Source organism: Triticum urartu, chromosome 4, assembly GCF_003073215.2.
Source record: "Triticum urartu cultivar G1812 chromosome 4, Tu2.1, whole genome shotgun sequence".
NCBI lineage: Eukaryota > Viridiplantae > Streptophyta > Magnoliopsida > Poales > Poaceae > Triticum > Triticum urartu.
In genome coordinates, this window is record NC_053025.1 from 220,308,011 (window position 1) to 220,334,095 (window position 26,085).

A 26,085-nucleotide genomic window follows, 5' to 3' on the forward strand; every position below is an offset into this window, starting at 1 on the left:
AAGTGAGTGAATTCGAAACTTTTGAAAGTTAAATGAGAGGGAATAAAAGGACTTTCCCAAACTTTCATATTTGCTTTCTGATCTCCGTGAATTCAAATTCTTTTCAACCCAAAACCCTAGAGAGAAGATGACATGACTTCTTCCATTTAAATTAAATGAAAAGGGTTCTTGAAAATATTTGAATTTCATTTGAAAATATTTCAAATTCTTAAACTTCAAGCAACTCAATGATTTTCACGAGCGAAGATAAAATGACTTCTTCAAAACTTATGAAATATGAGTTGGGAGTTTCAAAGAATTAAATTCAAAGTTATTTTGAATTTATTTTTCAATTTGGAGTTATTTGATTTTTATTCAAATTATTTTTTCTCCAAAAATAAAATATATGAAAAATAGGGTAACATGATTCCCTACATCAGAAAATTGGAGATAAATAAATTTGAATTCATTTTGGTATTTTTAAAATGATTTCTGTTGGATTTTAATAGACCAGTAGCACTCTTTGATTTATCTGAATTTGTATGAATTTTATTTAACTCTAGAAAAATGTTCATGTCGTAGAGAATCATTTTCTGAAAATTTTGATATATTATATGCCTATATAATATTTTCATTTAATTTGTTTTATTATTTAAATTGTTCGGAAAATGTTTTTTTAAAAAAATCTCTCTTCACCGACCGGGCCGGCCCAGCCACCGGGCCAGGCCGCGGCCCAGCAGCCAGCGCATCGTCCCCGAGCTCGGGCGGTTTGCCAAGCGAGCACGCACCGCCGCCGCCGTGCCCGACCTCGCCACCTCGCGCCATGCCCCTTTCCCCACGCAACCGCCTCCTCCTCCGCCTTTAAAAGGCGAGGGCGCCGCCCCTGGATCCCGTTCCCGCCGCCAGCTCCCCTCGCATCACCGCCACTGACACTAGCATCTCGCTGCCGCCGCGCCGCTGCTCACTGCCGCACGCCGCCGCTCGCGCCTCTACTTGTCCGCGCTCGCCCGCCGCCGCTCGTGCCTCTACTCGTCCGCGCTCGCCTGCCGCCGTCTCGCCGCAGTCCGCCGCCGTCCCGCCCCGCCGTGCCATCACCGGAGCCGCCGCTATCTTCAAATCGTCGCCGTCGGTTTTCTTGCCGGAACCGACCGAACCGGTAATTAACCGCCGATCCGGTTTAGTTTTGCCTCTAGGTTTGCTCTGGTTTTTTTCTAAAGCCGGTTTTATTTATTAGTTAATTGGAGAGCGTTCGCTAGTTTAGGATTTGTAGCAAACAGTTTTCGTCCTGTATGCCCCTGTAGCGAGCGTCCGCTCGATAGATTTTTCTTTTTCTTTTTAATTTTCGGCCTGCGACCTAGTTGTGAATACTTTATTTACAAAATAGTCCCTGTACTTCAAACGATCACATCTTTTTACTCGTTTGTCCAAATCCAACGAAACCAACGCCCACTTCTTCGTTATGATCTCCTCTATCCAGTAATCCAACTCAAACATGTTTTTGAAAAGTTTAAAATTTGAATTAGATCAGTTTTGAATTCAAACTTCGTTTGATCATAACTTGAGTTTCGTAACTCCGTTTGAGTTGATTCTTTTTGCAAATCGAAGCTCTTGACCTAAACTTTCTGATAAGGCCAAATTCACATAATTTTGGTACTGTTAAAAACTGTTTTATGTTGCGAGAGTTATTTTCTTAGTTTTGAAGTTTTCTGAATCGTCTTCTTCGTTCTTTCTAATCTTTTGAGTGAGTGCTTATGTGTGGTTACTATTGCTTGCTTACGATAGATTGACCGGAGTGTGACGAATAGAGCTATCAAGAGTTTTGAGTGCGAATCATCTCCATCAACATTGCAGGCAAGTTCACACTTTGATCATATCCCTTTAACACCCAGTTTTATGCATTAGTTTCAACCCTCAAACATTGCATGGTTAGGAATTGATAACATGTGGGTATTGGGAAGTAGTTGATGAGGTAGGAACCTATTGCCCTGCATTCAAACCTTGGGAGTTACTTTTACGTTATGCTTACAGTGCCATGCTATGCTTGTAGACGTGATTGGGTTTTGAGAGTATTCATGACAGATGTGAGATTGTTAATTAATGGTTTACTTAAGGTGGCAACTTAAACACACATCTGGGTGGATTGAGGCACCGGGTTATTCCAGGATTGCCTGTCTAGGCACCTGGGTAGACCAGGATTGCCTGTTTTCTTTTGGACCGCCACCCAGGCTCAAAGGGATCATGAGATTATTCATGCTAGAAACTTCCGTGTGTAGCCACAAGCTATTATGGGCTCTAGCATAGTTGACTAAGTCGTGTGAACTCTTACAGTGGGTTGTAGGTGGTTCGGTCTACCCATCGTAAGGTGCAAACGCTTCTGAAAGACTATGTCTGGGTCATCCGTTTCTCAAACACCATGTAGTGCGAGAAATCCAATGGAGGAGATCGAGTCTTGTGGGGAAAAGTGCGTAAACCTCTGCAGAGTGTACAAACTAATCATGATTAGCCGTGTCCCCGGTTATGGACATCTCGAGTCTCTGGTACTTGGATTATCCTGTTGATCTCATCATGTTACTTTAATTAATATTGTTGGGTTTTAATGTTGATGCTTAATTGGGATTGAGAATGCTGTCAACCATTCTCAATGTTTAACAACCACCATGATAGTTAAATAAAATTTATTCCTTTTGTCGTAGGGAAAAATTGGCTTTTCGCAAAAACTATAACCATAGAGCTTTTCCACCAGCCAAATATGCATGTAGTGATAGCCATTGTTCATCATTTCTCTCTATGGTGTGAATTTGCCACTACATTCAATGTACTGACCCTTTGTGGCTGCAACATCTCATGTTGCAGGATTTCTTACGACGAGTAAGTGATATGTTAGGGTTACAATTTTTACACTCAACTTTGCCGTTGGTGTTGATGGGAATCCACAGCCTTGTTACTTCCGCTATTTTGTATTGAGGTAATAGTATTTACGTTACTTTTACATGTGATTTACCTCTGTTATAAATCCTCGAGTACTGTGTGTGTCAGCATACCGATCCAGGGATGACACTTAAGCACAGAGGCTTGATCCATTCGGGTCGGGTCGCTACAAGATGGTATCAGAGCACATGTTGACTGTAGGACGTGACCCTAGAAACTAGCAAGCCCATAGCAAAGATTTTTCTCTACAACTTTCCCTTTCAAAAAGATCTTTTACCTCTCTTCTCTTCTGAGCTTATTCAAAAATTCCCTTTAGTGAGACCATACCCCTTTCCCCTTTTGACCACACAAAGATTCGACTGATGAGACCATTCGGAATGAAGAGGATTTTACCATACATTATAATAAGGGAAACTACAGTGGTTGAAGACCGAAGACAAGTAGAATTTGAAGGCTCTGAAGAATTCCCAGATTTGTATGACCTAGGAAGGCTACCCTTATGGAACTTGGCAGACTATGGAAGTTGTCAATACCCGAGATCAAGGTGTATCGGAGAAAGACTGAAACAAGGGGCATGAGAACTCAAAGTTTTATCAAAGAAAACCCTAAGGCAGGAGATATCAACTATGGAATGATAGCTCATGGGAATGACAAGAGCAGAAACACGGTTATCCGTGATGTCATCGCCCGCTGATGCTATTGTCACCGTGCTGAGTTAAGGATGCATTTATTCAGAATGGATTTGATGGAAGAATGCTGATGGAGCACCTATTAGTAAGATGAAATTTTAACCTAGGCCGGTGTATCACCAGGATCTGGAGTAACACATCAAGAAGTTTAAGATGGACTTGTAGGAAGTCATATTCGACAAGGAGGCCATTCATGAAGAACTTAGGACCCAAAAGCTGAAAGTAGCCAAATTGGAGGAAACAAAACCTCGAGATACCGGAGATTTGTCAGGAACTGAAGGATAGTATGACCATGGCTCATGCCAAGGATGTTGAAACCCAGAAGTTTGGAATGCAACTCCAGAATATTAAAGGACGTCATGAGAGACTTCGCGTCAACAGAGTTGATCTGACAAAAGAACTTGAGAAAGACAAGCATGATCGGAAGAAGCCATTGGAGGCATGAACAAGGCTTCAAGAATTTTGGAGACGTTGTAGATTTATTAACCTTTAGAAGACCAAACCCCTGTTATATACCTATGTTAGATGCGACGTTTGTGGGCTGCCATTTGTTTGATGTTTTTCCCGACAACCACAAATAAAATCGGTCTTTTCAAAACTTCTGTTTGTATTGTGTGTATCCCTCTCTATCTCTCTTATCTTACCCCAAACCCACATGGACCCAATAGAGGATGAATGGAGATGAGCTTGTATTTTCTGGACCGATGAGTCAGTTGGAGACAGACCGATGGATTCAGAACATGGAGGATCACATGGAGAATAACCCTGTAGTCGGAAGGGATATGACCCAGCATGCTCTTCAGTGCTTTGAAAGAGGTGCTGCTACTTGGTGGAGGATATACCAAACCATGAATGGATGGCAAGGAGTAACCACTTGGAGAGAATTTAAGCTGACTTTCCCAAAGTCTCGGTTTGTGTCCCAGAAGTTGAAGCCTTATGGAAAGGATATGAAGAAACCTTGTGCATGCAAGATTTGTGGAGAAATAGGACACACCCATAAAGAACACAAGGATGAATGCCCTAATTGCGAAGGAAGTCACCCAATTGAAGAATGCCCAATTAGGCAGATTACTTGTTTCTTGTGTGAAGGGAATACCCACTATCCTGCTCAGTGTCACATTTACCCCATGGTACAACGAACCATCCAGCAGAAGACAGAAGTAAAGGAAGGAGCCCTTATGGAAATTTTAGAAGAACCTGTGATGAAGGAAGAGACGGAGGACACGCCCAAAGAAGAACCAATTAAACCCTGCACCAAGTCATGCTATTCATGTGGAGAAGAAGGACACATCTCCCAAAATTGTTTGAATGTGGATCTAGTAGAATTCCCGACAGAGGAAGTAGAATATGACCCACAAGAAATAGAAGCCATGATTGGCATGGAAAGGTCCAGGAAGAGAAGCAGGTTGGATTCCAGGAAGGATCTGAATCATATCACCTATTACAGGTGCAAGGAGTCAGGGCACTACCTCAACAGTTTCCCAAAAAGGAAACCTCGATACTTGTCAGAAGTAATATGTTTTAGTTGTAATGGAGCAGGGCACTTTGCAGAGAATGCCCTAAGGAGAAGGAAACTTGTGCTAGATAGTTGAGTTTGCAACACAAGAAATGGAGTAGTAGAAGTGAGAACATTTTTCTTTTATATTGAGGTGTTGAGTTGAGACATGTAATGGAGAAGCGAGAGATTGTAATCACTTGAGAATGAATAAAGTTAGCATCGTTGGTACTGATATGGATTTTATGAGTTGTTACTCTATGAAGAAGAATTTTGCCCATTTTGAGGATATGAGAAATATGGTGCATTTTAAGGGTGGTAGTACCCTGTAAGAACCGTTGACCCCTGGAAAAGATAAGGATACTTCACTGAGTGGATTTCGGACAAAATGAATACGAGTTTTGTCTCGATATGTGTGATGCCCCAAGAGTATGTGGGATGAAGTTGGAGACCGTCAGTTGTTTGGACCAAATGTGATCAAGGAGTCATAAGAGAATGTTAAGTTGATCCGAGGTAGACTGAAGGTAGCTCAGTCCAGGCAGAAGAGTTATGTAGACTTAAAAACGCAAGGAGGTAGTCTATGAAATTGGAGACAGAGCATGTCTTCATGTGTTCCCTCTACGAGGAGTTAAACAATTTGGAGTTAAGGGAAAGTTAGCCCCAATATGTGTAGGACCATACCTACTCTTGGAGCGTATGGGAGAAGTGGCCAACAAATTGGAGTCACCGGAAGGACTGTCAGGAGTTCATGATGTGTTTCACGTTTCCCAGTTGAAGAAGTGCCATGTAGAGATGGCTAATATTCCCCTGTAAGGACGCTTGACCCTGGAAAGAAAAATGATGTTCCACGAAGTAGAATATGGATTTCATAAGTATAAGTTTTTATTTCGGTATGTGGGATACCCCACGAGGATGAAGAGATGAATTACTATTGGATATAAAGGAGGTGTGATGTTGGAAATATGGATCAATGGAAACTCCATGATGAGTCTGAGTAATCAAGTCCTAGTTTGGTGCCAATAGAAGGAAGAAAGACAATACAATTGGATGGATTTAAGAATACTCGGAGGTTGGAAGTTGGAATAATGATTAGTTTCCCGATGATAAGTTCAAGGACTACAAGTGATGAGATGGGCCATAAACCACAGGCCCCAAGACCTACCAAGAAGCAAGCACATTCTAGACGAAGGAAGAACCCTGGAGGAAGATACGGCGTTTATCGGCACACAATTTTATAGGAGTAACGCAAAACCTAAGAGTTGTGAAGGAACGATAGATGTTTGTTTGGCTTGCAGAATCCATGGAATTATCCGAACTTAGTTCGTCGACAAGAGAAATTCTATAATGCTTGTGAGGATGACTGAGTGTTAGTATGCGAGATTCGCTAAATTGTATACATGGTAATGATTTGGGTGCGGGATGGATTGATCACCATACCGACTTACTCTTATTATTCGCCTTGCTATATGGGATGGTAAATCGGAGTGACTTACCTATAGTAGAGAGACGGCGATATTAAACCTTGTTTAAGCCTTAGAATGCTATAGGTTTTTTTCCTTGTACAAGGCAGCTTTGCCAACCATAGGTTATATGGTGAGGATCAACCAGACCCATTTCCTGCAGAAGGAACCATAAATTGTTGACCACCATGAGATATCGATAGTTGTTTAGTTTTGGCACCAGACCCGTCAGCTAAGAAGACCCAGTCACAGAAGAACCTTACCAAGATGAAAGATAAAAGAATTGAGGAAAAGGTAATGCCACTACCGGAAGAGCTCAGAGAAGGAATTTTCTCGAGGATCTGAGAAGACCGACACTGTCAAGAATAAGGATGGAGTATATGAGTTTTGATGGAACAGTAACCATGCTTCCAAGGGTGGTAGCACCCCAGACCCCTTGTGATGATTGATGGATTTGAGAAGACACCGACCCTAACCTATTTCTTTCTAGCCTCTCCGAATCTCGAGGACGAGATTCATTTTAAGGGTGGTAGGTTTGTAACATCCCAAAATTCTAAATTTTGGAATGTTATAATAAATAGATAGATTTGATTGGTTGTTTGATTGATTGTCTGAAAGTGAGTGAATTCGAAACTTTTTGAAAGTTAAATGAGAGGGAATAAAAGGACTTTCCCAAACTTTCATATTTGCTTTCTGATCTCCGTGAATTCAAATTCTTTTCAACCCAAAACCCTAGAGAGAAGATGACATGACTTCTTCCATTTAAATTAAATGAAAAGGGTTGTTGAAAATATTTGAATTTCATTTGAAAATATTTCAAATTCTTAAACTTCAAGCAACTCAATGATTTTCACGAGCGAAGATAAAATGACTTCTTCAAAACTTATGAAATATGAGTTGGGAGTTTCAAAGAATTAAATTCAAAGTTATTTTGAATTTATTTTTCAATTTGGAGTTATTTGAGTTTTATTCAAATTATTTTTTCTCCAAAAATAAAATATATGAAAAATAGGGTAACATGATTCCCTACATCAGACAATTGGAGATAAATAAATTTGAATTCATTTTGGTATTTTTAAAATGATTTCTGTTGGATTTTAATAGACCAGTAGCACTTTTTGATTTATCTAAATTTGTATGAATTTTATTTAACTCTAGAAAAATGTTCATGTTGTAGAGAATCTTTTTCTGAAATTTTTGATATATTATACGCCTATATAATATTTTCATTTAATTTGTTTTATTATTTAAATTGTCTGGAAAATGTTTTTTTAAACAAAATCTCTCTTCACCGACCGGGCCGGCCCAGCCACCGGGCCAGGCCACGGCCCAGCAGCCAGCGCATCATCCCCGAGCTTGGGGCGGTTTCCCGAGCGAGCACGCACCGCCGCCGCCATGCCCGACCTCGCCACCTCGCGCGATGCCCCTTTCCCCACGCAACCGCCTCCTCCTCCGCCTTTAAAAGGCGAGGGCGCCGCCCCTGGATCCCGTTCCCGCCGCCAGCTCGCCTCGCATCACCGTCACCGACACTAGCATCTCGCTGCTGCCGCGCCGCTGCTCGCTGCCGGACGCCGCCGCTCGCGCCTCTACTCGTCCGCGCTCGCCTGCTGCCGTTCCGCCGCAGTCCACCGCCGTCCCGCCCCACCGTGCCATCGCCGGAGCCGCCGCTGTCGTCAAATCGTCGCCATCGGTTTTCTTGCCGGAACCGACCGAAGCGGTAATTAACCGCCGATCCAGTTTAGTTTTGCCTCTAGGTTTTCTCTGGTTTTTTTTCTAAAGCCGGTTTTATTTACTAGTTAGGTTAATTGGTGAGCGTTCGCTAGTTTAGGATTTGTAGCGAACAGTTTTTGTCCTGTATGCCCCTGTAGCGAGCGTCCGCTCGATAGATTTTTCTTTTTCTTGATAATTTTCGGCCAGGGACCTAGTTGTGAATACTTTATTTACAGAATAGTCCCTGTACTTCAAACGATCACATCTTTTTACTCGTTTGTCCAAATCCAACGAAACCAACGCCCACTTCTTCGTTATGATCTCCTCTATCCAGTAATCCAACTCAAACATGTTTTTGAAATGTTTAAAATTTGAATTAGATCAGTTTTGAATTCAAACTTCGTTTGATCATAACTTGAGTTTCGTAACTCCGTTTGAGTTGATTCTTTCTGCAAATCGAAGCTCTTGACCTAAACTTTCTGATAAGGCCAAATTCACATAATTTTGGTACTGTTAGAAATAGTTTTATGTTGCAAGAGTTATTTTCTTAGTTTTGAAGTTTTCTGAATCGTCTTCTTCGTTCTTTCTGATCTTTTGAGTGACTGCTTATGTGTGGTTACTATTGCTTGCTTACGATAGATTGACCGGAGTGTGACGAGTAGAGCTATCAAGAGTTTTGAGTGCAAATCATCTCCATCAACATTGCTGGCAAGTTCACACTTTGATCATATCCCTTTAACACCCAGTTTTATGCATTAGTTTCAACCCTCAAACATTGCATGGTTAGGAATTGATAACATGTGGGTATTGGGAAGTAGTTGATGAGGTAGGAACCTATTGCCCTGCATTCAAACCTTGGGAGTTACTTTTACATTCTGCTTACATTGCCATGCTATGCTCGTAGACGTGGATTGGGTTTTGAGAGTATTCATGACAGATGTGAGATTGTTAATTAATGGTTTACTTAAGGTGTCAACTTAAACACACATCTGGGTGGATTGAGGCACCAGGTTATTCCAGGATTGCCTGTCTAGGCACCTGGGTAGACCAGGATTGCTTGTTTTCTTTTGGACCGCCACCCAGGCTCAAAGGGATCATGAGATTATTCATGCTAGAAACTTCCGTGTGCAGCCACAAGCTATTATGGGCTCTAGCATAGTTGACTAAGTCGTGTGAACTCTTACAGTGGTAGACTAGCAGATGTAGGGGTTGTAGGTGGTACGGTCTACCCATCGTAAGGTGCAAACGCTTCTGAAAGACTATGTCTCGGTCATCCGTTTCTCAAACACCATGTAGTGCGAGAAATCCAACGGAGGAGATCGAGTCTTGTGGGGAAAAGTGCGCAAACCTCTGCAGAGTGTACAAACTAATCATGATTAGCCGTGTCCCCGGTTATGGACATCTTGAGTCTCTGGTACTTGGATTATCCTGTTGATCTCATCATGTTACTTTAATTAATATTGTTGGGTTTTAATGTTGATGATTAATTGGGATTGAGAATGTTGTCAACCATTCTCAATGTTTAACAACCACCAAGATAGTTAAATAAAATTTATTCCTTTTGTAGTAGGGAAAAATTGGCTTTTCGCAAAAACTATAACCATAGAGCTTTTCCACCAGCCAAATATGCATGTAGTGATAGCCATTGTTCATCATTTCTCTCTATGGTGTGAATTTGCCAGTACATTCAATGTACTGACCCTTTGTGGCTGCAACGTCTCATGTTGCAGGATTTCTTACAACGAGTAAGTGATACATTAGGGTTACGATTTCTACACTCAACTTTGCCGTTGGTGTTGATGGGAATCCACAACCTTGTTACTTCCTCTATTTTGGATTGAGGTAATAGTATTTACGTTACTTTTACATGTGATTTACCTCTGTTATAAATCCTCGAGTACTGTGTGTGTCAGCATACCGATCCAGGGATGACACTTAAGCACAGAGACTTGATCCATTCAGGTCGGGTCGCTACACTATATGTCTCTAGATATGAATCATACCACTAAAATTACTCTCTCTCTCTCTCTCCTGTAGACACAACATTTGTTGTGGTTTCCTTTTCGTCTCCACCCAGACTGACATTATTCATTTGTTTACCGTTCAGACAAACCCCCCCTCTCTCACACGCACACACACACAACTCCTGCTTCCACTCCCCTTCCCTACTACCGTCTCTCTCACACACACACACAAAATTCTCGCTTTCGCACCCCCGTCTCGTATTTCTCTCACTAACATTTATCGACTAGCCTCTAGATAGGTTTATACACCCGCACACTCGTGCTTCCACTATCGCATACATGTCTCTCTCCCGCTCCTTTTATCTATGTAGATTTTTCTTCCCTTCTTGAGACACGCCCTCTTGATCGTACGCACACACACTATCGCCTCATTTTATGCTGATACCTCTCGCACACACACTCTTTGTGTCTTTGTCACACATGCACTCCGACCTCCTCCTCTCTCCCTCTCTCTCACACACATGAGCTTGTTGCAAAAACTAGCAAGATGCCCATGCATTGCACGGAACATGAAGATGCATTTGTATGAGTAGTTTATCTTGTGGGAGAAAAGGATGAACAAGGGAAGGCCTTATTTGCAAGTGTGGAGAGGGGTGTGGGTATCTTTTTGCAAAATTGCCATAGTTTCCTTCCTATCCATATTGCAGAATGGCCTATATTGCAGAATGGCAGGCACACGATCATCACCGACTATGCTTTTTATAAGAGTAGGGGTAAAAAACAGAGTTGGTGATGATGGTGGGCCTGCCATCCTGCAATATAGGCCGTCCGATTTATATCTGACGGATAGGAACAAAACTATGGCAATTTACCCGCACTCCTCTCCACATTTGCAGATAAGGCCTTCCCTCGTTCATCCTTTTCTCCCACAAGATCTTAATGTTCCGTGCAACGCACGGGCATCTTGCTAGTAAGAGTAGAAATTAGACATATACCACTTCTTGAATCTTGAAACCAACAACATTCCTCCCTTATCTCATCAAAACCGCCAAAGGAATATATTTCGGGTGAAACATAACATTTTTTTAGTGATATACATATTTCAAAACTAGACTTTTTTTCTATCAAATCGGTGAATATGTATTAATCTACTCAGATTGGGTGGCAACGCATTGGCACATTGCTAGTAGTTATTATAATTTTGTGGATACCAGACAAATGGTGGAGTACATATACAAAGAGAAGAGGCACACACACGTAGTCGGTCTCTGGCTGTCTCACACACATGAGTGTTACGTAAAGGCAACGTTAACAAATAAACCCTAAAACCCTAGGTGCACGATTGCTGCATTCGCGGCTACTGGGTACATGGTGGAGCGCACCTTTGTAGGAATAGTCAGCTCGCGTTATAATTTGATCTGTAGGAGTTGATGGTCGGGACCACAGGTGAACGACTTGGAGGCGGTGGCTCGCCAGTTGCCACAGATCGAGTAGCCACGTTTAAAATATCATTTTTTAGCGGGGTTTAGAGTTCCAATTTTCAATGGCGCGTTATAAGTACTAAGTAGTTTTTAGAACGATTGGTATGGAGCAAAAATGGAATTCATAGTACTACCTACTACGTACCTCCTTGGCGTATGGTTGTATGGGTTTATGTTGTGAGATGTTGAACCTGGTAGTTCTAGGGCAAATACTATGTTTAGATTTAGATGTTGGTTTTCAGTAATGAAAATCGGAAGTGGCAAACCCTTCTTTGATTAAAAAAAACTACTACATCCGTTCTGGTTTACTAGTCCCCATCGTTTTTTGGGTCAAAGTTTGTCCATGAATTTTACTTGTAAAATGTGAATGGAATACGAGATTCTGTTATACGCAAACAAAAAAGGACTAGAGGGAGTGATTGCTCTGACACGGACGCGACCTCTCATAGCGCAGGCATTGAACCGGTGCGCCGGCCAAGAGGGCCCCACTCGCTGCAGGCCTGGCTGAACACGCCTCCTCGCCTCATGCAACCGGCTTTAGACTTCCCTGCCTGCCTTCATTGATTCCACGCGTGTGCCGGCAACATGTCCTTCCGCGAGCCGGCCGGCATTTTCGAAGACAAAAAGTGACCAAAATATAATTAATTACGAATGGTCTTGACTTGTTGTGCTCGCACTAGTAGCAGGAACTAGAGGTTTTTCTTTATTCATAACTCTCCTCAAATTTTTTTGGCTTTGAAGTGAATCATGGTTGTGGACATTATGTATTAATGTGGAGATATCTGTGAACATGAGGTTGATATGGAACTTGAACTTGGAATGTCGGGCTTGCACGTGAACTATACCATGTCCAATGCTTCATATGTTATTGTTTGGAAAGTAATTGTTGTTCTTACATGACCCGAAAAAAAATTGTGCCACATCAGTAGATGCACGGACATCACAACAGGCATGCTGACTGGATAAACATTTGAACCTAGCTACTATGAAGGAAATATCATATTGACAACAGTTTTAGATAGCAGGAGACGCCTAGCCTACTCTGCCTCTGCTATCTTATTTCTGGCTTCTTCCATCTCTTCTTTGGCATGGGTGAAGAGAGCATCTGATTGCTATTTTCTCTTCTTCAGGAACTCAGCTACATTTTCAAGGGTTGCTGCACACTTTCTTTCAGCTTTTACTAGAGCCACGAGGACATGAACAGCTGATGACTCCAACTGGCTTGTGTGTAATCCAACATCATATGGGAATTTGCACCTTGTGTCTAATCCAGCATCATTAGGGAACTGGCACCTTGTGTGTAATCCAGCCTCATTCTGGAAACATGATCTCGAGGTTGACCATACTTCCCTCCTCTCAGGAACTACATCCTAACATGAAGTTACTTTTTTTAGATAATTACTCAGAGCAACCCAGATCCATTTAGTAGAAGCCAGATAAACAGAACTGGGAGAAGTGAATTCAAAAGGAAAATAAAAATAAAAACAGACTACAAGGTGAGAACACCCACTTCCTACATCAAGCTAAAAACGAAAGCATTAGGACGATTAAGACTCTTCTTATGACACATCGAAGAACACGAGGCTTAAGAGAAATAGAAACTACAACATATACACATCAAAGAACACGAGGCTAAATGAAAGTAAATGAAAGGGTGTTACTTACCAAAGCTCGTTTTACAGGTTCGGTGCAGCTCGTCTTTAACTTGCCATGCTCCTTGAAGATGTCCCCAATATCCCGTGTTTGGTCTTCATTGCTCCTCCGCATGTTCGCACTCATGGTTTTAAAATCTCAACATGGCAAGAAAAATATACTACTAGTAATACTCGCGCATCTTGTGGGAAACATTAAAGCACTCATCTGCCATGTTAGAGCATCTCCAACAGAATCGCAATGCGCGGCGCTTTAAAAAAAGTGTTTACAGTGCTGAGATCAAGAAGTAGAGATAGAGAGTAGAGGATAGTTCTCAGCATAGATAGATAAAAAGAAGATTATTCAGCTACTCCTCGTCGTCCGACTACTCCTCCGTGATGTGCTCCTTTGACGTCTGACTGTAGGCATGAAGATACCGATCGTCGTCGGATTCCCAGGGCGGCGCTGCTCCTAGCCTCATGTTGAATTGAGCGTCCTCTTTTCGCCTACGCTTGTCCTCGCGATAGGTGGCTCGCTCCTCCCTCCTCTTATCCCTCTCCGCCCTCCTTTGCTCTTAGAACTCATGCTCCTTGATGATGTCCTGTGGGAAGCGTTGGCGCCATAGCGCCATGGCTTCCTCGTCCATCTCAGAGATGCCGAGACGGTGCTCCCGCCTCCGGTTGTCGCGACGATCCTCGTCGGTGATAAGCTGCGGCAGAGGCGCGAGCTCCTGTGCCTGCTCCCGCGTCGGCACGTTGGGGAAGTTCAATGTTCTATGAGGCCATCGGAGGCGCCACGCCACCATGTCGTACGCGCGGGCGGCCTCGTCGGCGGTGTCGAAATTGCCGAGGCCGATGCGCATCCCGCGGAACCGGATCTCGGCGGAGAAGTGGCCGGAGGGGCGCGCGCGGACGCCGTGGTATCCCCAAGTTTCCCGGCGACGCGGCGGCATGGTGGCGTGGCGGCGGCGAGGCGTGGAAGAGTGGGGAGAGAGCGGTGGCGAGGCACAGAGCGGGGAGAGAGCAGTGGCAAGGCATAGAGCGGTGGGAGGACGTTGGATTTTATAAAGCGCCGGATGCCACGCGCCAAAACTAGCGCACGCCCGGCCATTTTTTCCTGCGCGCGTGCAATCCTTTCTCGATGTCTCTACTATCTCTACTCTCTTCTCTACTGCTATATTTATTTTATATTTAATATTTATCTCTACTTCTCTACTCTCTATTTTTTCCCTGCTTTTTCCTTACTCTTATAAAAACAGAGTTGGTGATGATGGTGTTCCTGCCATCCTGCAATATAGGCCATCCGATTTATATCCGACGGATAGGAAGGAAACCGTGGCAATTTTGCAAAAAGATACCCACACCCCTCTCCGCATTCGCAAATAAGGCATTCCCTCGTTCATCCTTTTCTCCCACAAGATAAACTACTCATACAAATGCATCTTGATGCGTGCAACGCATGGGCATCTTGCTAGTTCTAAAAAACTATCTATCATTTGCCACACTACTGGTTGCAGATGAAATACCTACCCAAGCACAGCGCGATACAGGAGCGACACACAATTACAAGCTGATATTCTGTTGGACAATGGAGGCTATAACCAATTACTTTTACGGGAACAATAGCACCCATGAAATTTCAAGGGTAGGTATGAACAAAATTGGAACTGCACATGTACTACTAAGTAATTCAATACACACATTACCAATCGAGGAGGAGAACGATGGTCGCGGCGGCCTCTGTGAGTCATGGTCGGCAACGAGAGTCAGTTCATTGTCCACGATGGTGGTGCTTCTGCGCTTGGCGTCGGCTTCCGGGAAGCAGATCCGAGACCGTGGAAGATGGTGCCGGGGAAGAGCCTCCGTGTACGACGACGACGGTGGACCAGCTCCAGTGCGGCGTACGAGGTCGTCGATGAGGCAGATGCGCTGCGGTGGACGAGTGAGCCGATGTAGAAGGGGAGGAGCACAAAGGCTGCGGTGCCGTGGAGAAGTCTATTTTGCGATGGGGATAGAAAATTGGGAGTATTCAGGTGTACTACTATGGGTGCCGGGTGGGGTTGGCTGGGTAGGGTGAACCTGAAGTTACGAAAACAGCCCCCTACCAACCGTCATCCGTAGGCTTGTTCCGAAGGCTATGATGGTAACTTCCCACTGCTCGAATCAGGGTCGCGGGAGATTTTCCCACCGACCTGAAAATTTTGTGACACTGAACTCCCCGTGTGGCGTGTTGGGTGATTCGGCTAAGCAACTAGCGAGTAGTACTAGTAAACTCTACATATTAGGTTTGACCAAAGTCAAACTTCCTAAAGTTTGACCAACTTTATAGAAAAATATAAACATTTACCATAACAGATATGTATGATGTGAAAGTACATTCAATAATGAATCTAATGGTATTTATTTGTTGTTGTATATGTTAATATTTTTTGATAGAAACTTTCTGAGAGTTTACAAAACTTGACTTTGACCAATGCTAATACGCAGACTTAAATAAAAACGGAGGGTGTACACATTTGTTTTCTTAGTATGTAGTGAATTAATCATTTGTTGAAACTGTGAAATAAATATATTAGGCTACTGACTTCAAATGTAATGGTCTATACAATTCAATAGTTACAATCATTGTTGAATTCCAAGATGTATACGAGGTCTATAGTACTTCACAACATGCTCAAACTCGCATAATCCCAGTCAAATGACAATCAAAATGCATTTCATAGTTATTACTTTGTAGGATGCAACAAAACCAACAATAACTCTACATCAGCCATTATAAAAGCAACATTTTGAACATATCCCAATGTGTGAATGAAATGTGCAGAGAGAGCTTGCGAAGATGGAGCAGATAGGGCGGGAAAGATTGTATGTATGTGGACGAGAGAGTAGGAGACAAACCTAACGAAACAGAAAGAGGGAGATAGAGAGAGAAAGAGAGAGGAAGAAGTTAGGTCTGTGAGAAAGATGGAGACATGTAATATATGTGAGATGCGTGTGCATCCGGATTCTGTACACGTGGAAGGAGAAGAGACAACATGTTTGATGAGAGAGCTGGAAAAACATGGACGAGAGGGGAAGGATCTCGTGGGTTGAGGGATTGATAAATTTGTGCAGGAGAGAGAGGGATTGGTAATTTTGTGCGAGAGAGAGAGTGGGGGGGGAGGAGTCAGTCACCCGTCGTCACATCATCCTGCTTCCAAATGGCCCCGCATTCTCTAGTGCAGTGTGGTCGCCGTCTTCCATCTCCTCGATGCCCTCTTTGAAGATCGAGGTGTTGTGCATGCTGGGGAGCGAAGAAGCACAAGCAAGAGTGGTCGCCATATAACCTTGGATGGGGATGAATTGTGTGCTCGGGGGAGAGGGTGTGTGTGTGTTATGTGTGTTGTGTGTGCGTGTTAGATATTGTGAGAAAACAAACCTAAGGAGAGAAATGTGTGTGTATGTGACGGAAAGCTACTTGCTAAACAGGGTATTCACGAAGAGATTGTGCGTGCGAGATAGAGAGCGTTGTGCGGGCCTTGAGGTGGGCAGGGGCCGGGTGAGGGTGCCAAAATGTGTGCGTTGATGCATGTGTTACATGCGATCGTGCGAGGGACGGACGAAACGAGAGAGTTGGTTGTTCTGTTACAGATGCTCCTCTCTCTCTCTCTCACACACACACAAGTAAAATAGAAGACCGTTCTCTCATGTATACACAATGTATCAGCATCTGTCTATGTCTCACTCATGCAAGATCATTTGCACATTCACACCTCTCTATGTCTCTATCACACGCACACTGTCTCCACATTGCCCTTCCGCCACAACACACATATGGACACATACACACGTTCTCTCTCAGTGACACACACAGGGGCTGTTTGGTTTGAGACTAAGTTTGCCTAAGGTTGCCACACCTAAGGTTAGGCAAGTTTGACCAACTTAGGTGGGTGTTTGGTTCAAGCCACACCTTAGGCAAGCCACATTAGGGTCCCACATTACATACACTCAAAAAGTGTGGCAAGATTCCCTTAGGCTTGCCAACTTGTGGCTCTCATTTTGAAGAACTAACCTTAGGCAAGTGTGGCAACATTGTCTCTATGACAAGTGGGCCATAGGGGCAATAAAGTGTGGCAAGCCAAAGTGTGGTAAAAACCAAACACATGCCAACTAAACTATGGCTGCCAAATTTTGGCTTGGCAAACGGTGGCTGGGAACCAAACAGGCCCAAAATCAGTATTAAAAAAAACAAGGGCTCACCTAAAACGTCCAAATCCAAATAAACATGAACTGGAGCTAAATTCAAATATATGGAAATATTGTAGCGTCAAGAACTTTTCCAGGAAAAAAGTTGAGTAATATTAGGGGATTGTTTTCACACACACACAAAAAGGTTCGATGGATGTCCTTCGAGCACGACACGGTGACGCACCGTTCGATCGACCGCGCGGCCGCGGTTCACGCACTTGCACAGGATTCCGTATCGTGGCTGTGGTAACTAATAAAAGCGCTGCCTAAGTCTAATGTTTACGTGAACTAGTACAGTTTTCTTTTAAGTTTGTCCAACCCTATATAAAACTAAACTAAGCTCCCATACGCGCACTCATCGATATGCTGCCGCCGCCATTGCGCATGCCGGCGCCCGCCTGCTCTGGCCAACAATTTCTTACCCATCACCGCCGTGTCGCCGCCAAGCCAAAGGCTCGCCCGCTCACCTCGTCTGCAGTCCCTCCTCGCGATGCCGTCGCGCTGCGAAGCACGCGAGCAGCTGGTGGAGCCGCGTCTATGCATGCAGCGTACGAAGAGGAGGACGAGCGCGTGCTCCAGCACGCCGTCGAGGAGGAACTAGCGTGTCATTGTCATCTCCGCCCACGCGGAGGAGGCGCGCATGGTGGCTGTCGCGGCGGAAGCCGGTCGCACGCGCGTCGAGCCCGCAAACCGGGTACGGACGCAGAATCTACCTTAGAGACCTTGAATGCCACGTGGATCCTGCAATCTGAAGGAGCAATTTGGGCTAGTCGACTCTTGTGAGCCGTTTGATGCAACATGGATGGCTAGAAGGGCTTTTTCAACCTCCGAAATAGATGCACGGTTCATCTTCTCAGCCCGCCCCACGCCTAACCGCCTGCCGCCACCGCCACGCCCTCCCCTGAACCGCCTGCCACCGCCATGCTCCCCCCCCCCTGCCATCCATTTAACCCCAGGCACGATCCATTTTTTCCGGCGAACTGCATTCCACACCCAACACTCATAAGATAGATCATGGGCACCTTGCCGTCTTCTTCCTTCACTCCGTCGAACTTCTTTCACAAATCGACTGACCCAAATTATACTACTAGTATTAACGTATTAACTATAGTAGGAACACGAAGATACGAGCAGTAGTACCAACTGCAAGAAGAACAGTAGTAAGACATAGTACTAGTACTACTGTACGTACTAAAGAGTTCAAATAACGAGAAAGAACATAAATATAGTTCTGCTGGGGCCTCAGCACAACACACCCTTGAAAATAAAGTAAGCAACTAGTCTGCTTGACCCTGCAGTAGAACCAGGATGAGCGACGGCACTGCCACCTACTCGGAGTCCGAGTCCACGTCCTTGACTTCGTCCTCGTCCCTCTTCCTCTTTGCCGACGCTTCTTTGCTTGAACCAGACACTGGGCTCTACTTCGTCATCCAACCCTTGTAGATATTTAAACAAAGGTAGGCATCCATTGCTGCGTACAGGATGTGATCTTCATCTAATGTCTTCGACACCCATGCATGATGAAACTCGTGATGAGGTTTCTTTAGTTTAGCGTACGAACGATCAATCATGGCTGCTTCCAGGGTCAACATTGAAGGCTGAGAGGAGGACACTAGCCCTTCTTTCTGGAGGTCGAAGGGGTCGCCTACAATGAGGCCTATCTGACCCAGGATTTCCTTGTCGTTCCTAAAGTCGACATTAACGAATTTGACTCGGCCTCCCTTGAGGAACTTCTTAAATTCCTCGCACTCAACGTCGACATGGAATATGTGGTAGACCAAGCATAAGTCATGCACGCAAACCTGGATCACGGCGGGCTTCTTCTTCTCTGCCTCCTTCAGTTTCTTCTCGCTTCCCAAGACTGTGGTGTACTCAACTCTAGCCCAGCGACCCACTCATCATTTGAGTTTTCGAACATGCATTTGAAGCGAGCAAGGCATTCTTTCAACGTTACATAAGAACGGTGATGGTTCTAACATTGTACTCACCGCCGATCATGGAGATTTGGCACACCATGGATTTGGGAGGAGGGTTAGGATTAGTGGAACTACCGTAATGTGAAAGGACGGGACGACTGGTAGCGAACTGTTGTAAGGTACTATACTAGTAGAAGACGGGGACGAGTAGGGCATGCAAACGGCGTGGGGTTGCTGGCTTGCCCGGTGGATAAACGGCTGCAATCCCCCAAAGAGTTCTCGAGAACTATGCGGGACCCACTAGATGTCATGTCTACTAGAACCATATCGTAGGCCTGGCGGTATAGCTTCTTCCTGTTCGCACGCCTTGCCGGCACGTGGGTAACTTCAATTAATTCCGTCAACCATCGCGCCTCCCACGACCTTCGCCTCCCTCGCGTGGACACGCCCTTTGAGACTTCGACCGGCTATAAATGAGAATTTTTTGTCTACTCCGCATGCATGATACTCCCTCTGGTCCTTTTTACTTCCCTCAACCGTTTGCAAAGTGTTTGACCAAATTTATAAGTACTAAAAATATCAATATCTACAATATCGTTTCTTGTTTGTGACATATCAACCAATAAGAGATGTGCGCGGTGCATGCTTTCAATGACTTGAGATTGCCAAACATGACATGAAGTGGTTAGTTCATTGCATGCAATGCTATTAATTAGCAAAAAGACATTAAGTGTTCTCGTTTTCCTCTCCGCCTTGGTCGCGGTGCACAACGTAAGATGAGTTACAAACCTTGACGGAGGGAGTAACCCAAATAAGCACCTCTTGGGTGGGTTAGATTTTTTTGGGTTAGTTGAGTTCAAACTAACCCAAACTAACTCTAACACATGGATCCAAACAGTGCCAAGGTTAGCTATTAGAGTACTACTACCTCCCTTCTAGTTTAAATGGCTCGATTAAAAAAGTTGACCTACTCTTAGCAAGATAGAGGCGGTGGAATAGTTTGTGTAGTTCTTCACAAAAAATGTGTTTACCAATGCATGCATGAACACTAGTTACTCTAACCCCCTCTCTTCTTTAATTGTTTGCCACATTAGCATGTTTGCTATTCCCGTGTGCATGATACCAGCTAAGATACCACCATTATGGCCAGCCTTAATCATCGCATGCAATAATTTAGTGCACCTTGAAATATGAACATGTGTGGGGCGTGTATGTTTTTACTGACTTGAGACTATACCTAGCCCGGCATGCAAGATGAGACTTGTTATGCATCGTTCCCCATACCTGCAGGAAGCCCGTTCGTCTCCAAATATTTTCCTCGCCATGTGTGGAAACAATATGCCTGCCAGACTCCGCTTTTCCCTCCGGCGATCCCACCACTCCACCCCGTGTGGAAAAAATCTGCATGCATGACTCTCCTCGCCCCGCGCTCGTCCAATCTGTTGTGACCAGCAATATTTCCACCCCTTCCCTTCCCCATAATTTACTCCAACAAATATGCCCACGTAGCTGTTACTTAACTGCAGGTGCATTGGGTCACTGACATATGGGCCCAACAGGGGTCTGGCCCACATGTCAGTGACGCAACTGGACCTGCAGTTAAGTCAGTGCAGCTCAGTCCATATCTTACGTAGGTGTGCCATTGCTCGCTATAAATACCGTGCCTCCCACGACATTGCTATCTCCTCCCCCTCACGTCCACGTTCATCGCTATCTCCTTCCCTCCCTCTCACGTCGACCACCATGGCCCTGCCCCTCCCAAGCCCTAGGCGCCCCTCGCTGCACCACGTGGACGATCACGCATCGCGGTTCCGTTCCTCGCCGCCACTAGTCGAGGAGGACGCGTCGGCATTCCGCTCCTCGCCGCGACGCGATGCGTCGCCGTTCCGTTCATCGCCGCCACTAGCCGAGGAGGACGCGTCAGCGTTCCGCTCCTTGCCGCGACGCGTCGAGGTGGACACGTCGGCGTTCCCAATATCACGAGCACGCGCATCGAAGGACGTGTCGGCTCCCCGCTACGAGGAGAACACCGCGCCGCCCACCGAGCCCCCCAGCCTTGAGGAGCTTTGGAAAGAAATGGATGTCGCCTTGTGGGAGGTTTTGCCTCTAGTGGAGCGCGCCAAAATAGAGGCGGAGAAAAAGGCCGAGGAAGAGAAGTGCATCGTGGAACAAGCTACCTGGAGGCCTATGTCGCGTCCGAGAGAGTCAGGCAATTGGCTCTTTGGCAGAAGGCTCCTGCGAGGGCTGTGAGAGTGGCGGAGGATGCCCGTGCCGACGTCCTGAGTGCAGTCGGGCCCAAGCGCCTCATCTACGCTTGGTGGTACGTGGACCAGGTGCACGCTTCCTGCGAGGAGGAGTACCTGTTGGCGCCGGATCACCACACCGGTGAGATCGCGCTCGCCCGCCGGCAAGCCGCCAATTAGGACCTCGTGAGTTGCGAGGCTGAGGATGAGGCATTATGTCGGCGCACTGGGAAACGGCCGTGCAGCAGGGCACTCGTGGCGCGCCGCAAGCACTCCTGTGAGCGCCGTGGCTTTTAGGAGGAGTATATTTTTTTGGTTCGTAAGGCGATCTCATTAGTTTTGGGACGCAAATGATAAATCCCGAACGTTCAGGAATTATTAGCGTCCTTAATTAAGTATGTAAAACAGAAAGTTTGGAAACCTTGTGTATTCATACGCATTTTGCAAGTACATGCATATAGCACAAACTTTACATTATACTATCGCACTACACGTCTCTCTCTATATATGCTTGCAGACTGTGCTACTCCCTCCATCCAGGTCAATAAGTCATCTTTTGTTGTGCACCGTGACCAAGAAGGAGGGAAGACTTATACACCTAGACGGAGGGAGTACTACTATTACTTATGTACGTGCAAATGCACGTTTTAACATTACGATGCGGTTTTTGTATAAGTAGAAAAACAACACTAGTCAATCTTGTGAAACGATTCAATGCAAAACAAATGCAAAAATGCTCGTTTGACTGTTTACTTTTAGCTTCCTTCTCTGTGGTTATTTCTCTGTCGTACTTTGTACGGAGTATCTCACTGGTTGGAACGGCATGCAAATTACCAAACCGCTTCCTACACCCTGTATCGAATTTTTTGCCTAACAAGTTGTGCCATGCAATTTGAATTCCAACTTGAGTACTACTACTAGTAGGAGTACCAGGGGCCAGTTCTTTTAGGCTTCTAGATTAGTAATACCATAAATACTACCTCTGTCCTGGTTTATTGGTCCCCATTGTAATCTGTGTCAAATTTTTATCATAAATTTAACTAATGAAATGTTAGTTCATGTCACATGCACCAACATTTTATCAGTTAAATCTTTGGTCAAAATTTAGCACAAATTACAATGGTGAGGAATAAACTAGGATCGAGGTACTACTAGCAGTAGTTTAGAAGCCCAATAAATGAGTGAGGCGCCTTAATGCTACTCTCCACTGTGACTAGTCTTATGGGAAAAGCTAGGGAAGCCGCCAAAAGAACTGGCCCTAGGAGTAGTAGCTAGGGATACTAGGAGTAGTAGCTAGGGATCCAGTGTGCGAGATGAACCGGAGAAAGTAAATGTAGAGAGATGAAATGCAAAAAAGATGGAGGGATGTGATGGTTGCTTGTTCGTTTATTTTACCAGGCCACTTATTACTGGGAGTGGTTGGGTTTTGTGATATGACGGCTTTACTATCGCGCCATGAGCGGGGTGAGAGGTGAGACTCCCGTGCAGCGCCGCCCTCTACACTAGTACTACTACATCGGTCGTGGTTTATCCCCCATTGAATTTGACTGAAGATTTAACTGACAAAATGTTAGTGCATGTGAACAAAAACAATATCGTTCGATTCGTATTTGAACATAGTTTTCAATTATATAATTTTAGGTGACATGCATTATCATTTGTCGTACTATATATAATGTTAGTTCAATTTTTGGTCGTACTAATCTATAGTAAGGTGCCCGTGCGTTGCACGGAAGAGTGAAATGCATTGATTGGGGAGTTATTTATTTTGACAAAGGATGTGGGGGTCATCTCATGTGTAACGGGTATCGACAGGGTTGTTCAGATATTATCTCATCTCTAGAGCTCACAAACATCCGGGTGAAATAGATAAAATTATCTTTTGCAAACAAAAGTGTTCAACTATTCAACCTGCATCCAAAACTTGTGAAGAAATAACTCTTATTGTGCTTTGCAGGGACCGATCTTCAAGAATTAGTTTTTGAGTATCCATTGTTATACATGCTGGCTATAGATGACCTGGCACTTTCTTATAGTCAACAGTTGGCTATACTATTTAAGTATTAACCATGCCGTTATACACCTAGACGGAGGGATTAAATCAGGATGACTTGGAAGGGGGCAGAGGATATGTAAGAAATAGTTCATCATAAGTCTTTCACCAGTACTGTAGTAAAAATTCATACATGGAAGATTCTAGACTAAACCATAAATGGATACACTTTTATTCATGCGCGATACTCCAATAGAGCAAGATCATACATGGAAGTCTCCACATGCTTAGACAACGGATTACATTGAGCGAAGACTAATGATCAACATTTAACTTAGTAATGCAGATGTCCAGGTGAACCTCCTTGGACTCCCCATGCACATTGTTGGGGGTCAAATAATACCATGCGTCTTCCATGTCCACATCGGCGCGAAGGTCCCAGCTCGGCAGAGTCCAAGTCAGCTTGACGTAGCCAGTGTCGCCGCCCACGTACCTCCGAGGGGTAGTAATAGTGAGCACGCACCCGTACATCGGCCTCATGTCAGTGTCAGCGTCAGCGGCATTGCCCCTGATGCACACTACAGAGATGTGGCGGCGGCTTGCGCAGGCCTCGCCGGTGGCCACGATCAAGAGGAAGACGCTGCCGTCCTCCTCCAAGACTAGTAGGCGGCGCTGATCCTCCAGCGACTTTGGCACGGTGAACGGGTAGCACGTCTCGTACTTGATGTTCTTCGCCAAGGGCCAGTAGTTATCGCCACACTCCTGTGTAAGGTGATGCACGATGTTCGCCGGCGAGCCCGAAAATGGCACAAGGCACTTATAGCAGTAGACAAAGGGCTCCTTGGAGGCATCGACCAGGCCGTCCATGAAACGGGATTGGCTGTAGGGGACGTTCCGCCAGTTGAATATATGAGCAAGTTACTACGAGATTTACTACAAAATAAATCATGACGGCTATAACAGAGATTAAACTAATCATGCGGACTAGCATAGTAGATGAACAGATCGAATCTAGGACACAGACTAGAAACATGAATTCTACCACAATTTCGAACAGGAAGGACAGAAACATATATGGTGCAACGGGAGCAGCACCATTGGCGTTGAGGTTGTCGCCCATGTCGTTGAGGAAGAGGTTGCTGAGGTCAGGGAAGAAGTCGTGTCGGTGAAGTCGTCGCTGCTAGCTGTCGCGAGAGTGCGCTCCCCAAATTTCAACAGCCCCCGCCAAATGGAGCGCAGGAGGGAGTGGCTGTAGGGGTCGTTGCGGCCACCGAATGGAGCGCAGGAGTAGCCCACGAAGCAATAGATGGTGCTCCTCCCTAGTCTCTATTCTTATCTCTATCTCTGCTACTCTTCTTTGTTTTTTTATAATATACTAGTTGTAGTTGTCAAATCTAATAGTACTGCGCCGTCCACTGCACGCCCGGCTGAACACGCCTCCTCACCTCCATCAAACCCCTCCGTTAAACCCACGTGCAAACCGAGAAACCTACTCCGGCCCGCGGGAGGAAATTTACCGGACGTGTTGTTTCATGGAATACTATCACAGTCACTACAAGGTCTTTGAGCAGGATCCCAACTTCTCTGGGCCTCCAGGAATTTTTGACTAGAGGTTGGTAAGTAGCCTTGGTACACGCTCTCTGTTTCTTGAACTGAATTATCCGATTAACCAGGAGATAACCGATGGCAAGGATCATGATGGAAGCGTGGTTTCGTTCATCAAGAAAAAATGTGTGTACACAACGTACCATGCGTCTCCGCATGCACCATACCCTGATATGTGCTGCCATGCTCTGCAGCCCAAAGTAGGAGAGAGGGTCGCAAGTATCAGACTTTTTTTTGAAACCCAAGTTTCATACTTCGACCTGCTGGTTCGAGTTTCCCCCGTCAGGCACCCATCTGGTTCAAGCCGTCAGCCAATCTCCACAGCTTAATAAATAGTAATGTCCATCTGAGCTAGTTAGTTAGATGCATACACTTGGTGTAGTAGGATCTTTATTTAGTTTGATGCATACACTTGTTCTTTTTTGGTAGCCCTTTTGTAATGATGGTTGATGTTTGGTTTGGAAGAGAGAGCTGTGTCTTCACTCTTCTGGCCTACTTACTGCTTCTGTTGCACCCACAGCCCTGGTTGCTGTTGCTGCTGTTTTCAATGTACAATCAGTAGTATATTTCGTCTATTGGTTGAATAAATGTGTTGTTAGAACGACAAACACAATGTTTTGGAAGTCGTTGCATGGTTCGATCCTTTAGTGCCCCGTACCGTACGTAGCGCATACTATTTTTTGTACGGAACACATTTTCCACTTGTTGATAACATGCAGCCCACTGATGAAGGCCCAATAGAGAAGCTCATAATTAACTGGAAG

The 26,085-nt window shown here is 44.9% G+C and overlaps 1 pseudogene; it reads right to left on the bottom strand.

The window, feature by feature from the left end:
• Positions 1 to 13,723: 13,723 nt before the first annotated feature.
• On the bottom strand, positions 13,724 to 14,290 carry LOC125554697 (annotated as a pseudogene).
• Positions 14,291 to 26,085: the final 11,795 nt, after the last annotated feature.